The sequence below is a fragment of the Lactuca sativa genome, chromosome 8 (assembly GCF_002870075.4).
Source record: "Lactuca sativa cultivar Salinas chromosome 8, Lsat_Salinas_v11, whole genome shotgun sequence".
In the NCBI taxonomy this organism is placed as follows: Eukaryota; Viridiplantae; Streptophyta; class Magnoliopsida; order Asterales; family Asteraceae; genus Lactuca; species Lactuca sativa.
In genome coordinates, this window is record NC_056630.2 from 220,699,312 (window position 1) to 220,712,932 (window position 13,621).

The 13,621-nt window shown below is 40.7% G+C and overlaps 1 long non-coding RNA gene across 1 annotated transcript; it reads left to right on the top strand.

Annotated features, from left to right (window-relative positions):
- The first annotated feature begins 10,785 nt into the window (after positions 1-10,785).
- LOC128128045 (uncharacterized) lies at positions 10,786-12,905 on the top strand. Its single transcript, XR_008225642.1, has 3 exons — positions 10,786-11,134; positions 11,749-11,829; positions 12,718-12,905. It is a non-coding gene; the product is annotated as an uncharacterized LOC128128045 (long non-coding RNA).
- Positions 12,906-13,621: the final 716 nt, after the last annotated feature.

Consider the following 13,621-nt stretch of genomic DNA (forward strand, 5'->3'; position numbering starts at 1 on the left):
ATAGGGGGTATGAAGCTCACCTTAGGGTGTGATTTCGGTTTTTGAAGAAAAGATGGGAGAAAACTTGGTGATTTTTGGCCTTAGCACCCTTTTCTTGAAGATCTCGAGTTTGATGTGCTTCTAGGATGTAAGATCACGGGTTTTGCATGGATTAGGAAAAGATTTTGATAACAAAAAGAATCTAAGTCATAGATCTAAGCATAATCTTACCTTAGATGAAGATTTTGTGGAAATCTCCTCTTGAAAGCTTCCTAAATTTCGAGATCTTTGAGTGGAGAGGGAGGAAGTGTTCTTGAGAGAGTTTGAGAGATATTTGTGTATGTGTGTGTGTGTTTCGGCCGAGAGTGAGGGAGGGAAAAGAAGAGAAGTGATTCCTTGATGAGATAGGTGCTTGGAAGTATGAGTTGCATGCATGGATATCCAATGAACAAAAATGAGGTGGCAATCCAAAGTCAACTCCTACTTTACCCTTGGGCTTGGGCCGAAAATAGAGAGGGAAGGAAAGATTTTTGGGCTTTTTGCCTCTAGGCCCAATATTAGAGTTAGTTTGGGTGATCATTGGCCCTTTAAAATAAAATTGTGATTTTTATTCTTTATTAAGCTAGATTAGGTTAATTATGGATCAAGGCTTTTAATTCACTTCATTCTAGGCCCACTATGGCCCAAAATGTTAAAATAAATGATTGTGGGTCCAATTGGAGCCCAATTAGGGTTCTAAGCCCATGATAGTCAAATTGGAAGCTTATTGGTCCATTTGGGCCCAATAAGGAAGTCCTAGTCCAAAGTGGACCTAAACAAGAACTTCTAGGGTTTCCAATTGTTTGATGACTATCTGTAGTACTTGTATGATGTATTGGATTGAAGTTTTTGATGTCATAATAATAGGTGTCACACATGTTCTTAAGTTTTTGATTCACATTAACTTGAGTGTATAGATTACATGACACAAAATTTCCAGTTGTGACATCATCCCCCGTTAGAGGGAATTTCGTCCCGAAATTCTGTTTGAAAGCTAGATTTGAGAATGCTAGAATAGGTGAGGGTACTTTTGCTTCATTTGGTCTTTGCGTTCCCACGTGAATTCTGGCCCACGCTTTGCGTTCCACCGTACTTTCACGATCGGGATGCGACTTTGCTTAGTACGCTTCACCTCCCTGTCCATGATTTCGATTGGTTCTTCAACAAACAGGAGATTCTCAATGATTTCGATTTCGTCAAGAGGAATGACAAGGGTTTTATCTGATAGGCACTTCTTCAGGTTAGAGACATGAAACACGGGGTGTACACCGTTTAGCTCTGCGGGTAGTTGCAGTCTGTAGGCTACCGGACCTATTCGGGCGACGATTTCGAAAGGTCCAATGTATCGCGGGTTCAGCTTTCCCCGTTTTCCGAAATGTATAACCCCTTTCCAGGGTGAGACTTTCAACAGTACTCGATCACCGACCTGGAATTCTAAGGGCTTTCGCAGTTTGTCGGCGTAGCTCTTTTGTCGGTCACGCGATGCTTGTAATCGAGCTCTGATCTGGACGATCTTTTCTGTGGTTTCGCGAATGATCTCCGGTCCCGTTAGTGCCCTGTTTGACGTATGTGTTCTTGCTAGCTGGGTGTCACCTACTTCAGCCCAACATAACGGTGATCTACATTTACGCCCGTACAGTGCTTCGAAAGGAGCCACCTTGATGCTCGAATGGTAACTATTGTTATATGAGAACTCGATCAAAGGTAGGTGGGTATACCAAGACTTCCCAAAGTCTATCACACATGCACGAAGCATGTCTTCAAGTGTTTGAATGGTTCGCTCACTTTGGTCGTCCGTTTGTGGGTGATACGCGGTGCTCATGTCGAGATGAGTTCCCATTGCCTTGTGGAGTGATTGCCAAAAGCGCGATGTGAACCTACTGTCCCTATCCGAGATAATAGATATTGGCACTCCATGGAGTCTCACGATTTCTTGTAGGTACAAACGCGTCAATCTCTCCATCTTGTAGGATTCTTTGATTGGCAGGAAATGGGCAGATTTCGTCAGTCGGTCGATTATTACCCATATGGTGTCCAATTCGTCCGACGTCTTGGGTAGCTTGGTCACGAAATCCATAGAAATCCCCTCCCATTTCCACTCAGGGATTGCCGGTTGCTGTAACAATCCTGAAGGTTTCTGGTATTCCACCTTTACTTTGGCGCACGTAAGGCACTTACTAACGTAGGTCGCGATTTCCGCCTTCATGTTAGGCCACCAATAGTGTTGTTTAATGTCCAAATACATCTTGTCCGAACCGGGATGAATGGAGTATCGTGTCTTGTGGGCTTCCTTCATAACGGCCTCCCTAAATCCTCCGATTTTAGGGACCCAAATACGGTTCATGAAGTAGTATACCCCATTCTCCCTTGCTTCTAGGTTCTTCTCCATCCCGCGCAATGCCTCACTAGCTCTATTTTCCGTTTTCATAGCCTCCGACTGGACTGATGCAATTTGAGTGGCCAGATGAGATTGAATGGTTATCGAGAGAGATCTCGTACGGCGATTAGAGTACTCCTTCCGACTTAATGCATCAGCTACCACATTGGCTTTGCCTGGGTGGTACTTGATCTCACATTCGTAGTCGTTTAGTAATTCCACCCATCTTCGTTGTCTCATATTCAGCTCCTTCTGATTCAAGATGTGCTAGAGACTCTTGTGGTCCGTGAAGATGGTGCACTTTGTATCGTACAGGTAGTGCCTCCAAATTTTCAGAGCGAAGACCACGGCTCCCAGTTCTAGGTCATGGGTCGTGTAATTTACTTCGTGCGTCTTTAGTTGGCGGGACGCATATGCTATCACTCTTCCACGTTGCATGAGAACGCAACCTAAGCCCTGATTCGATGCGTCACAGTAGACTACAAAATCTTCCGTTCCTTCAGGTAGAGATAGTACAGGAGCGCTACAGAGAGCTTGCTTCAAGGTTCGAAACACAATCTCTTGTCTGTCTGTCCATTTGAATGGTACACCCTTTTGTGTAAGTGAGGTAAGTGGCTTGGCGATCTTAGAGAAGTTTTAAATGAATCTCCTATAGTAGCCTGCTAGGCCTAAGAACTGACGAATTTATGTGGGCATGGTCGGAGTTGCCCATCCTTCCACAGCTTTGAACTTAGAGGGATCCACATGAATTCCATCTTGGCTAACTACGTGGCCTAGGAAATTCACACTCCGGAGCCAGAACTCACACTTGGAGAGTTTGGCGTACAGTTTTTCCAATCGCAGAGTTTCTAGGACTTGTCGGAGATGTTGGCCATGCTCCTCTTTGCTTTGAGAATAGACGAGGATGTCATCGATAAACACAATGACGAAGTTTTCAAGGAACGGTCGACAGATTCGATTCATTAGGTCCATAAATGTGGCAGGTGCATTTGTTAGAACAAAGGGCATTACGACAAATTCATAATGTCCGTAGCGAGTTCGGAAAGCGGTTTTTGGGATATCCTCTTCCCGGACTTTGAGTTGGTGGTATCCGGACCGTAGATCTATTTTTGAAAAATAACTAGCTCCTTGGAGCTGGTCGAATAGATCATCGATTCGTGGGAGTGGGTAGCGGTTTTTAACAGTGAGTTTATTTAACTCTCTGTAATCGATGCACATTCTGAAAGATCCGTCCTTCTTTTTGACAAAGAGCACCGGAGCTCCCCATGGCGAGTAGCTAGGTCGGATAAATCCCTTGTCCAGAAGCTCACTCAGTTGGCTGGACAATTCCTGCATTTCAGCAGGAGCCAACCGATAGGGTGATTTAGCGAGAGGAGTTGCTCTTGGAACAAGGTCGATTCGGAACTCAACCTGTCTCTCTGGGGGTACTCCCGGAAGATCTTCAGGAAACACGTCTGGAAATTCACACGCTACCGGGATATCTTGAATGTTAGTTTCTTCTTTGGTCTTGTCCACTATGTGAGCCAAGAACGCCAAGTTGTTCTTTCGCAGATGTTTTTGTGCCTTGATGTACGAGATGAGACGAAGATTCGTGCTGGGTTTGTCTCCGTAAATTACTAGGGTTTCGTGATTTGGGAGACGAAGGCGAACGACCTTCTCGTGGCACATAATCTCAGCATGGTGGGGGCTTAACCAATCCATGCCGATAATCACATCGAAACTCCTAATTGACACTGGCATTAGGTCTATTCGAAAGACGTGTTGGTTAAGGGTTAGAGTACATCCGATGTAGATCTCCCCAGTGGATTCGGTTTTCCCATTGGCCATTTCCACCGTATAGGTTTCATTTAGCTTCTGGGGTTGTTGTTTTAATAAATGTTTAAACTTCTCGCTTATGAAACTTCGTTCCGCTCCGGTGTCAAATAAGATGCATGCATAAGTGTGGTTTAGGAGGAACGTACCGGTCACAACTGCGGGGTCCTGAACTGCCTCACCCTGACCCATAGTCAGCATCCTTCCTGCTCCTCTGTTTCCTGAATTGTTGTTGTTAGGGCAATCTCGGCGGAAATGCCCCGTCCTTCCGCACCCGAAACAGGTGTGGCTAGGCCCTGCATTATGGCCGCCGGAATTGGTGTTATTGTTATTGCGGTGGTTGTTGTTGTTGTTGTTGTGGTTGTTTCCCTGATTTTGATTATGGGGAGGATAAGTCTTACAGTACCTTGCAGTGTGTCCCCTTCGGTTGCAACTGGTGCAATGGAATTCCCTACATTCGCCGTGATGATGGAGACCGCACTTATTACATTTGGGAAGATTACCGGAATAGGGTCTTGAAGCATTTGAAGCAGCTGAGGCTGGAGCATGTGGTGTGGCTAGAACCGGTACGGTGACAGTGTTAACTGCCACTGTCTGCTGCTTTTTAGAGGTCTCGGGGCCCTGACGTCCCTTCCTCTTGTTGTTCTTCCCTTTCTTGCCATCACCCTCCTTTTTCTTCTCAGCCTCCACTGGCTTCTCGCCCTTCTTGTTGTTATGATCATACAGCCTCTTCGCCAATCTCTTCGCACTGTCAAACATTTCAGGGTTCGCAGCTATCACATTCCCTTGAATGGGGGATGTTAGTCCCCAGATGAATCGCTCAATCTTCTTTCCTTCTGATGTGATCATACCCGGGCACAACAGATATAGTTCACTAAATCTTGATATGTAGGCATCGATATTCGCATTCTGCACGGTGAGGTTCCATAGCTCTTGCTCCATCTTCTGTATTTCGCCTCGTGGGCAGTACTCAGCCATCAACATTTCTTTCATTTCTGTCCATGGCATAGAGTTGGCTACAGGGAGCGTCATGGCTTCCACGTGTCCGTTCCACCAAGTGAGTGTTTGGTCCACAAAAGTGCAGGCCGCGAACTTCACCTTCATCTGCTCGGGGCAATCGCATATCTGGAATACCGACTCCACCTTTTCAATCCATCGCTTCAAAGTGATCACCCCTCCAGTGCCGTTGAAAGTTCGTGGTTTAGCGTTTGTGAAGTCCTCGTAGGTACATGTTTTGGTAGACCCTTGGTTCATCCCGTTGTTCGAACTTCCTGCCGCTTGCCCGTTGCCTCCTCCATTATTCCCCTGATGGAGTTGTGTCATAGCTGCGGTGACCGCAGCAGACACGGCTGCCTGGAATGCAGTGGAGTCAACCTCAGGTGGAGTTGGTCCTAGGTTTCCGCGAGTAGGTCGGAGAGGCATCTTTCTGTCATGAAACGGAAAGATGTTGAGTGTATGTGGTTTCTGTGAGGTTGTGATCCTACTAACTAGGTGTATGGTACGAACTTAGACATTACTACCATCGGACATACAATCATAACTTCTCAACACATAACAACTTGTAATATCATAGCAAAACACATAAAAGTTCATTAATATTATCCGCATTTAATACAAGAAAATTTTGCTCGTAAGAGCATACATGAGTGACACTAATTCGACAACATAACGGCTCTATGAGTAGTGTAGTCACTTAAACATAGAGTCGGAGTACATAGCATAGTTCCTAATGACCTACTATGATAAGTCTATCCCTAACCGTGACGAGCTGCATCCGGAGGTGGTGCCGAGATCATATGCCGAAATGTTGCGCCAGTAACTGCGCCATCTCTGCCATGTCTCCAATAACCTCATCCCTCTCATGCTCTGCTCGCATTGCCCGAGCTTCCATAGCATACAACTGTTGTCGTAGTGCGGCGATCTCAGCTTCGAGGGAACGGTTCTCCCTTGGGGGGTTTACTGGTGGAGCGGGGTGGTCTGGTTGTGCCTCGTTCTCACACGGCGGGACGGGGTCCTGGTCCCCGACCTGACCTTCCTCCTCGTCGTCGTCGATCTCTCCAAATTCGTAGTCGGTGTCTACGTATTCGTCGGGTCCGACGTCGTGTGCTTCCCCTGGATTCTCTCCTGGTTCATCCTCAAGCATCCCGTGAGCTACTAGGACCTGATGGAACTGGATACCCTGCTGCTCTTCCTCCATGACGACTGAAGGAAAATATAAACTATCGTCACTCTCCTGACTATGACTTGTGCTAACTAGACGCTCTCTTTTTGGTGATAAATGGTATAGTTTTAGGTTCCCTAGCTATCCCGATCTCATCAAGACGTGTGTTAGTTTTACTTTGGAGAGAATGTAGTTGATCAGGCTACATCCACTCCTTGGTATCACTAAGAACAGTCCCGAATTAACCGAGATACCAGCATTATTGTGTTTGATTCGTCGTTATGCTCTTATTCCTAATGCAAGCAAGCGTGTTTTATTTACTTGTTTTGTTCAGAGTTATGTTATTCCCTCTTTTTGGTTTATAGTTGCATATCAATGTGTGGCTCGACATGCTAGTTCACTATAAACAAAGCTCTGATACCAACCTGTCACACCCCCGAACCAGACGACGGAAACGTCCGAGGGCTGTCGTGACTTAATTGAATACCATAACATTGAATATATATGAAACATAACAACATTCGTCACCATGCATTAATATAGTACAACTGATAATGTTTACATGCAATACATTGTTCAAACATTACATTCCCAAAAATAAATTGTTCGGTTCGTTAATAAGTAAACTGCAAGCCATCACTGAGTACATTTTCCTTTGATTCACTGGTTACCTGAGAATACAAGTATTTTGAAAAACGTCAACATGTGAAATGTTGGTGAGTTCATAAGCGTTATTTGAAAAACAATGTTTTGTATCGTTTTGAAAACCACCAGAAAATCCGATATTTTCTGAAAAGAGCTTTTGAAAACATTGTGAAGATCCATAAGTATGCTTGTTTGTTTCTATAGTTGTAAGAAGAATGCTCGTCAAAATTGGGTACATTTTGAAAACCTTGTGTATCGAAAAACCCTAGGAAAACCCGATGTCTTCCTAATTCCTTGGATTCCATGAAGTTAAAAAAACCATTGCAGCGCGCGAAGTCATTAAGTCCAGGCGACGTCGGATTATTTTTGCGCATGATTAATTGCTATAAACACGCGTTACACAAACGACCCGTTTATAACTATACTAACGATCCCGTAGGCGTCGTCCGTACTAATCACGTTATCCAACCGCCCTGACTTCGAGTAATCCCACATCCGAAGAGAAAGAGGACACGAAGACCCCTATGACTCCATTAACCGATTGGGAAAAAAAAAGGTACGAGGGGCCCTTGACCCGCCTCGCATGAAATACCGACTTTACTAGCAATACCATAGGACCCTTGGGGACCAATAGTATATAAGCCATTGAAAGTCCTTTTACGCTGTGTTAGATCATGTAAGACCCAACAACTCGTAAGGTAGAAGTCTTCGGGCCTTAAGATAAGGTCATTGGGCTAGCTAGGCCCAACAAACAAGATTTTACACTTTGGGGCCCAAAGATGGTGCGTAGACGTCTGTGCACTCTCACGTGTATATTGAATTACCAAATGTTTTCGTGTATGAATCGAGTTATCATCGTGTTAGTATTTTCGGATTGTTATTGATTCGAGACCGAATCAATTCGTTTAACAACGATTTTTGGTATTGTTGTGTATTGTATTACGTAGGTAGTCGCGGTGCCAATATTTGATCAAGTTGCGTGTATTGAATTAGCCTTGAAAGTTTTCTGTTTTCAGCCCCTCATTGTTTGTAAAATTTACTTTTTCAACCATCTAATTAAATAACTTTCCGGTTTGGTCCTTAAATCATTTTTCTTGACATTTTAACACCAAAAATTATTGAAATTAATATTTTTCAGCATATTTTTCATTGAAAACAGTTTAAGTCCCTGAAATTGCAGTTTTCTCGGTTATAACCCCTCTTTTTCGCAGTTTTTACAATTTTGGCCCAATTTGGAAAAATTTTGCAACTTTGGTCCTTTTTAAATTTGAAAAGCATTTTAAACCTTTGAAAAGTACTTGGAACACCAGTAGTCCACTGTATTACAGAAAAACACAGTTTTGGCCCTCCAAAACAGAAATTTTCGCATAATGGGCCCTATTGGGCCGAAATTGTCATTTTTAGCCCATTAAGCTTGAAATTTATATTTTTAATCCTCCAAATGAGTATATTTCCAGAAAATATTTTATTGAAACTGTTTTGACACTCCTCATCCATCAGAATTCATGATATGTCATTTTGGGCCCTTTAACTTTATATTTTTAACATTTTATGTCCAAAAATTGAGTTTTTAGCCCAAAGAAGATGTTATTAAGCCATTTAGCTATTTTTCTTGGAACACTTTGTATGTAGAAATATATTTGATGCTAGTATCATTTAACATAAAGTATATCTCGATTTTTAGGGGTTTATGGCTAGATCCAACATCATAAACACACAAAATCACACATATAAGCATAGAAATCATACAAGGCATACAACACACATATAGATCTACACTTTCACTTGTATCCCCCCCCCCCACAAAACTCATAAAAACAGAAAATAGGGGGTATGAAGCTCACCTTAGGGTGTGATTTCGGTTTTTGAAGAAAAGATGGGAGAAAACTTGGTGATTTTTGGCCTTAGCACCCTTTTCTTGAAGATCTCGAGTTTGATGTGCTTCTAGGATGTAAGATCACGGGTTTTGCATGGATTAGGAAAAGATTTTGATAACAAAAAGAATCTAAGTCATAGATCTAAGCATAATCTTACCTTAGATGAAGATTTTGTGGAAATCTCCTCTTGAAAGCTTCCTAAATTTCGAGATCTTTGAGTGGAGAGGGAGGAAGTGTTCTTGAGAGAGTTTGAGAGATATTTGTGTATGTGTGTGTGTGTTTCGGCTTGAGGACAAAATTTAAAACTTGAGGACAAGTTTTGAAACCTTTTTCAAAACATTAGGGTTTCAACTATTTAAATTTCAAAACTAAACTTTTGAGTTTAAATTTAAACTATAAAACCTAAAGGGATTAATTTGAAACTATTCCAAACTTTGTCAAGAATATTGTAGATCACATAATTCAAATAAGGCAATTAACTATAATTGGTGGTTATCTAATTAGATCTAGTTCAAATTGTTGCAAGATAATGATCAAATAATTTCCATAACTTAACATATATCAAATAAGGTAACAATTATCTAATTAGATGACCAAAATCTTTTATTTTGATAAGGATAATCATAAGGGATTAACAAAATTCGAATTTTATTAAGTTTAAACAATTATGGCAATTATCCTAAGTCAAAATAGGTAAAAATCCCGAAAATCCGCCTGTTTGACAGCTAAACTCGCCGAGTCCCCTTATGGACTCGCCAAGTAGGGGCCTACTCGCCGAGTCCACAATGGGACTCGCCGAGTACATCAGGCAGGAGGCAAAAAAAAAACGATTTTTTCAAGCATGAACAAATTAAAAAGGCATCAATACAATAGAAACCAATCAAGGCTCTGATACCACTGATGGGTTTTGGTCATAAGAACATCCTATGTGCTCATACAAACCCTAATGCTTGGATCTAGGTTTCTCTATTGTACATGCAAGTTATCCAAGACTATAAACCCTAATTCTAGCATACAATGTAACATCCCGGAATTTAGGGCATAGATTTCAAACGACTAAACTACGACAAATCTATTTGTAATTAATTCATTCAGCTTTAACTGCATCTAATGAAATATAAATGAGTTAATTTCAATTATTATATAATATTTGATGATATTTTTATGCCCAAACGTGTAAACTGGTAACCCAATCAAACCGCTCAACTGCAGCGCTGACTAATGCGTCTGAAAATTGAAATTTAACATTAATCATTTTTGAGCAAAATAAACACAAAAATATGATAGTACATGTTCCCCCATTTCCAAAAATATAAAGAACGTCCAAAACGGAGTTTGTATGCAAAAGATACAACCGCTTTAAGAAAAACGGACAGTAAAACACTTTTATTCTTTAATCGCGTAAACAAAAACGTTCCGTTGAGGCACTTACGCTTTGCCGACGGGATTTTTGAGAGCATTTTTGGACTCAGGATATAGTATATTATTTAATTTCACACTCGAAATAATTTTTACGAAAATATTTATGAAAGTCGCGAAAACGGACACCGCCAACCGTTAAGACGCAAAACTTCAAACGCAATTTCCCGGAGATCCGTAACTCCAAAAATTAATCCGTTTGATGTTCTGGAATCCTTGAATTATACTCTATCTAAAAGTCCTTTCGAAAAAAAATATTCGATGCACGAATCCCGAGGCACCCGGTTTTCGCATGTTTTGGACATGAAATGGAGGTATAACTCCATGTAGGGCCCCCATGGTGTGAAGGACTCAAAAAAATCTGATCATCTTCCACCTGGTATAAACCCACGTGGGTTTCCTTCTCCCTCTCTCCCTTCTTCTTGAGTGCAAGCTTTGCCAAAGAAGTACATGCATGGGTGGAAGCATGGCCTAACAAGGCTTGTGAGTGAGCTCATTTGACTATAAAAAGAATGCATGAGCCTCCTTCCTTCCACACAAACAATTGCAGATTTCTCTCCTCTCTATCTCTTCTTCTTCTCACGGGTACAACATTACCACCACACAAACCACCTTATTCCACCACTACTAGCCACCTTCCTTGATCAAGATCACCACCAAACACCCCCTTGATCACCCCCAGCAGCTGCCCTCTCTCCCTTCCGTCGACCAGCTGCCAAACCAAGCTAGGAAACGACAGCAGGAGGCTGCCGGCCATCACCCACCACCACTGTGACGCTGCTGTTGTCACCTCAAGCCACCGCCAGCCACCATCTCCTCCACCCAGTAAGCTATCTTCACCGCCTGTATTATATTTTTTTTTTCTTGCATCGAGTATCAAAATAATAATAATAATAATAATAATAATAATAATAATAATAATAATAAAGAATTGCTACAAACTTTTGTTTCTTTCTTTCGTCATTTAAGTATTGCGACAAGAAGAAGAAGAACTGGAGGGCGTATGCCTCCTGTTATACAAGAATGGTAATTGTTTAAACATCATTTCAAAACAAATAGATATAGTCCCTAAACTTTGAAATTATCCAGCTTTAGTCCCTCACTAATTGAAATTATTCCAAAATAAGTTTTAAATAATAAAAGTTTAATTAAAAATGTTTAAAACTTACTTTAAGATGGAAAAATCATTTCAAAACAAATCAAACTTTAAATACAAAAATTAAATGATAAATGTCTATACGTATATTTTAGAAATTTTAAAGTTGATTTCAAATAAATTAATTTTGGTTATTTAAATACTTGCGGAATTATAATAAATTAAATTTTAAAATTTAATTAAAATAATTATAAATTTTAAATTGGCAAGACTTAGAGAATTATTCAAGAAATTGTTATAATACGTAATCACGTCCAAATATTAATATATATCGAATTTCTAGGAAATCGAACTAATCCCGGAGATCACGACCTCACGGCAATACATTCTGGTCTTCAGAACTACTCGTTTACCACTCGATAAGGTGAGAGTTACGGCCCCTTTTCAATATTTTATTTATTCTTGGGGGAGAATACATGTGGTAAATAGTATTTATTATGCAAATACATATGTCTTATATGATATACATGGTACAATTTTAAAAGTTATAAAGACTTCCATATCTGAATACTAGGCATTACACACTTGTACAATACCATTATGTTAAATACGTCAACCATACTCGACTTTTACAAATACTATACTACGAAATTCATTATGCCCGGTACTTATCTATAATTAAGTTAGGGCTGAGAGTTATTCACAAACTTTTCGTTAATGGTTTTTGAGTGAGACGCTACTATTCATTAGCTGAGTTTAATCACTTAGGATGCCTCATACTGCTATAATCGTTAATCTTCGGAGCGAGGTACATATATATAGATCTATATGGGGTCGACAACCCCACCTGCGGTTGCTAGCTACAACCATCGACTGATCAATCGAAGCAGGTGATATGTGTCTACGATCGTTACTACAACGTCCAATGAAGCGTCGTAGGGAGGGGTACTTTTCGTCTATAGCTCGATTATAGAACTCACTAAAAACATTAACACGAATCTCTCTCACTTTTTCACTACAACCATAGGTTTGGTTGCCTTCAGAACTGTTTTTTTTAAGTATAGTGGTTACTTATACAATGAATATATTTAAACTTTCATGAAGTTATATCAAACACGTTTTCTTTAAAAGCATAGATTTATTTATAAAATTACTTATTGGCTTTTAAAGACTCATGACAAGCATTGTTTCAACTATTGTTATACAAGAAAAATATACTTTTGGACTTTTGAAAGTATTATTACTGCGGCTAGCAGAAAACCTGTGACTCTCACCAACCTCGTGTTGACTTTTAAAATACATGTATTCTCAGGAAATCAGTGAAATTACGGGCACACTCAGATGATGGAAAACATGGCTCGCAAGTACTTTAATTTTCTACTTTTGAACTGTTATGCCTAACTGTTAAGGCAAACTCGTATTATTATCTTATTACTATCTGTAAGAACTTTGTATGAAAACATAAATATGTAATGAAATGTTGTTTTGTTTATTGTTGTACTTGTGCTGTATATTCAATTTATCTATGATCCATGAACTTAGTCGCACAGCCCGGCATGTTCCGCCGCCTCGGTCGGGGGTGTGACATACAAGTAATCATATTAACATAAGAATGGGTTTAAGATATTACCTTGATTGTTATGTAGCAATAACAATCCAATTCCTCATTGTATTGACTTTAGAAAGCTTAGAGTCACAAATGTCACTCCTTTAATGGTTCACAAACACCATAAGAAAGAGGATGAAGAGGAGAGGTAAAGGAGGCTGCCCAAAAACGTCAACAAACCCTAGAAGGAGTCATGTCCATGTTTTTGAGGCATAAGGGGTCTATATATAGTGAGGCTATTAGGGTTATCAAACAAGGAAACCCTAATTTGGACGCTTAAGCCCTAAGCAACCCATGGACTCCTTTCCTTACAGGCCTTGGACGATTTCCAATGGGTTTCCCCATAGAATTCGTCCACTCCTTTAATATGAGGCAATCCATAGCCCAATTGAAATTATCTTATAATTACAATTCCAGTCCCTTAAGTCGCCAACTCAACCCTTCAACTAAAACTACCAACTCAACCCTTTAGGTCAAACGCCTCAATTAAAGGTTAGTATCGTACATAAGCCATACCACAAATAAACCTGGAACGCGCGCCTATGTTATTTATGGTCGGGCCGGTGCACAACCAACCTTGAGCAAGGAGTTTGACAAGCTACAACGGTTG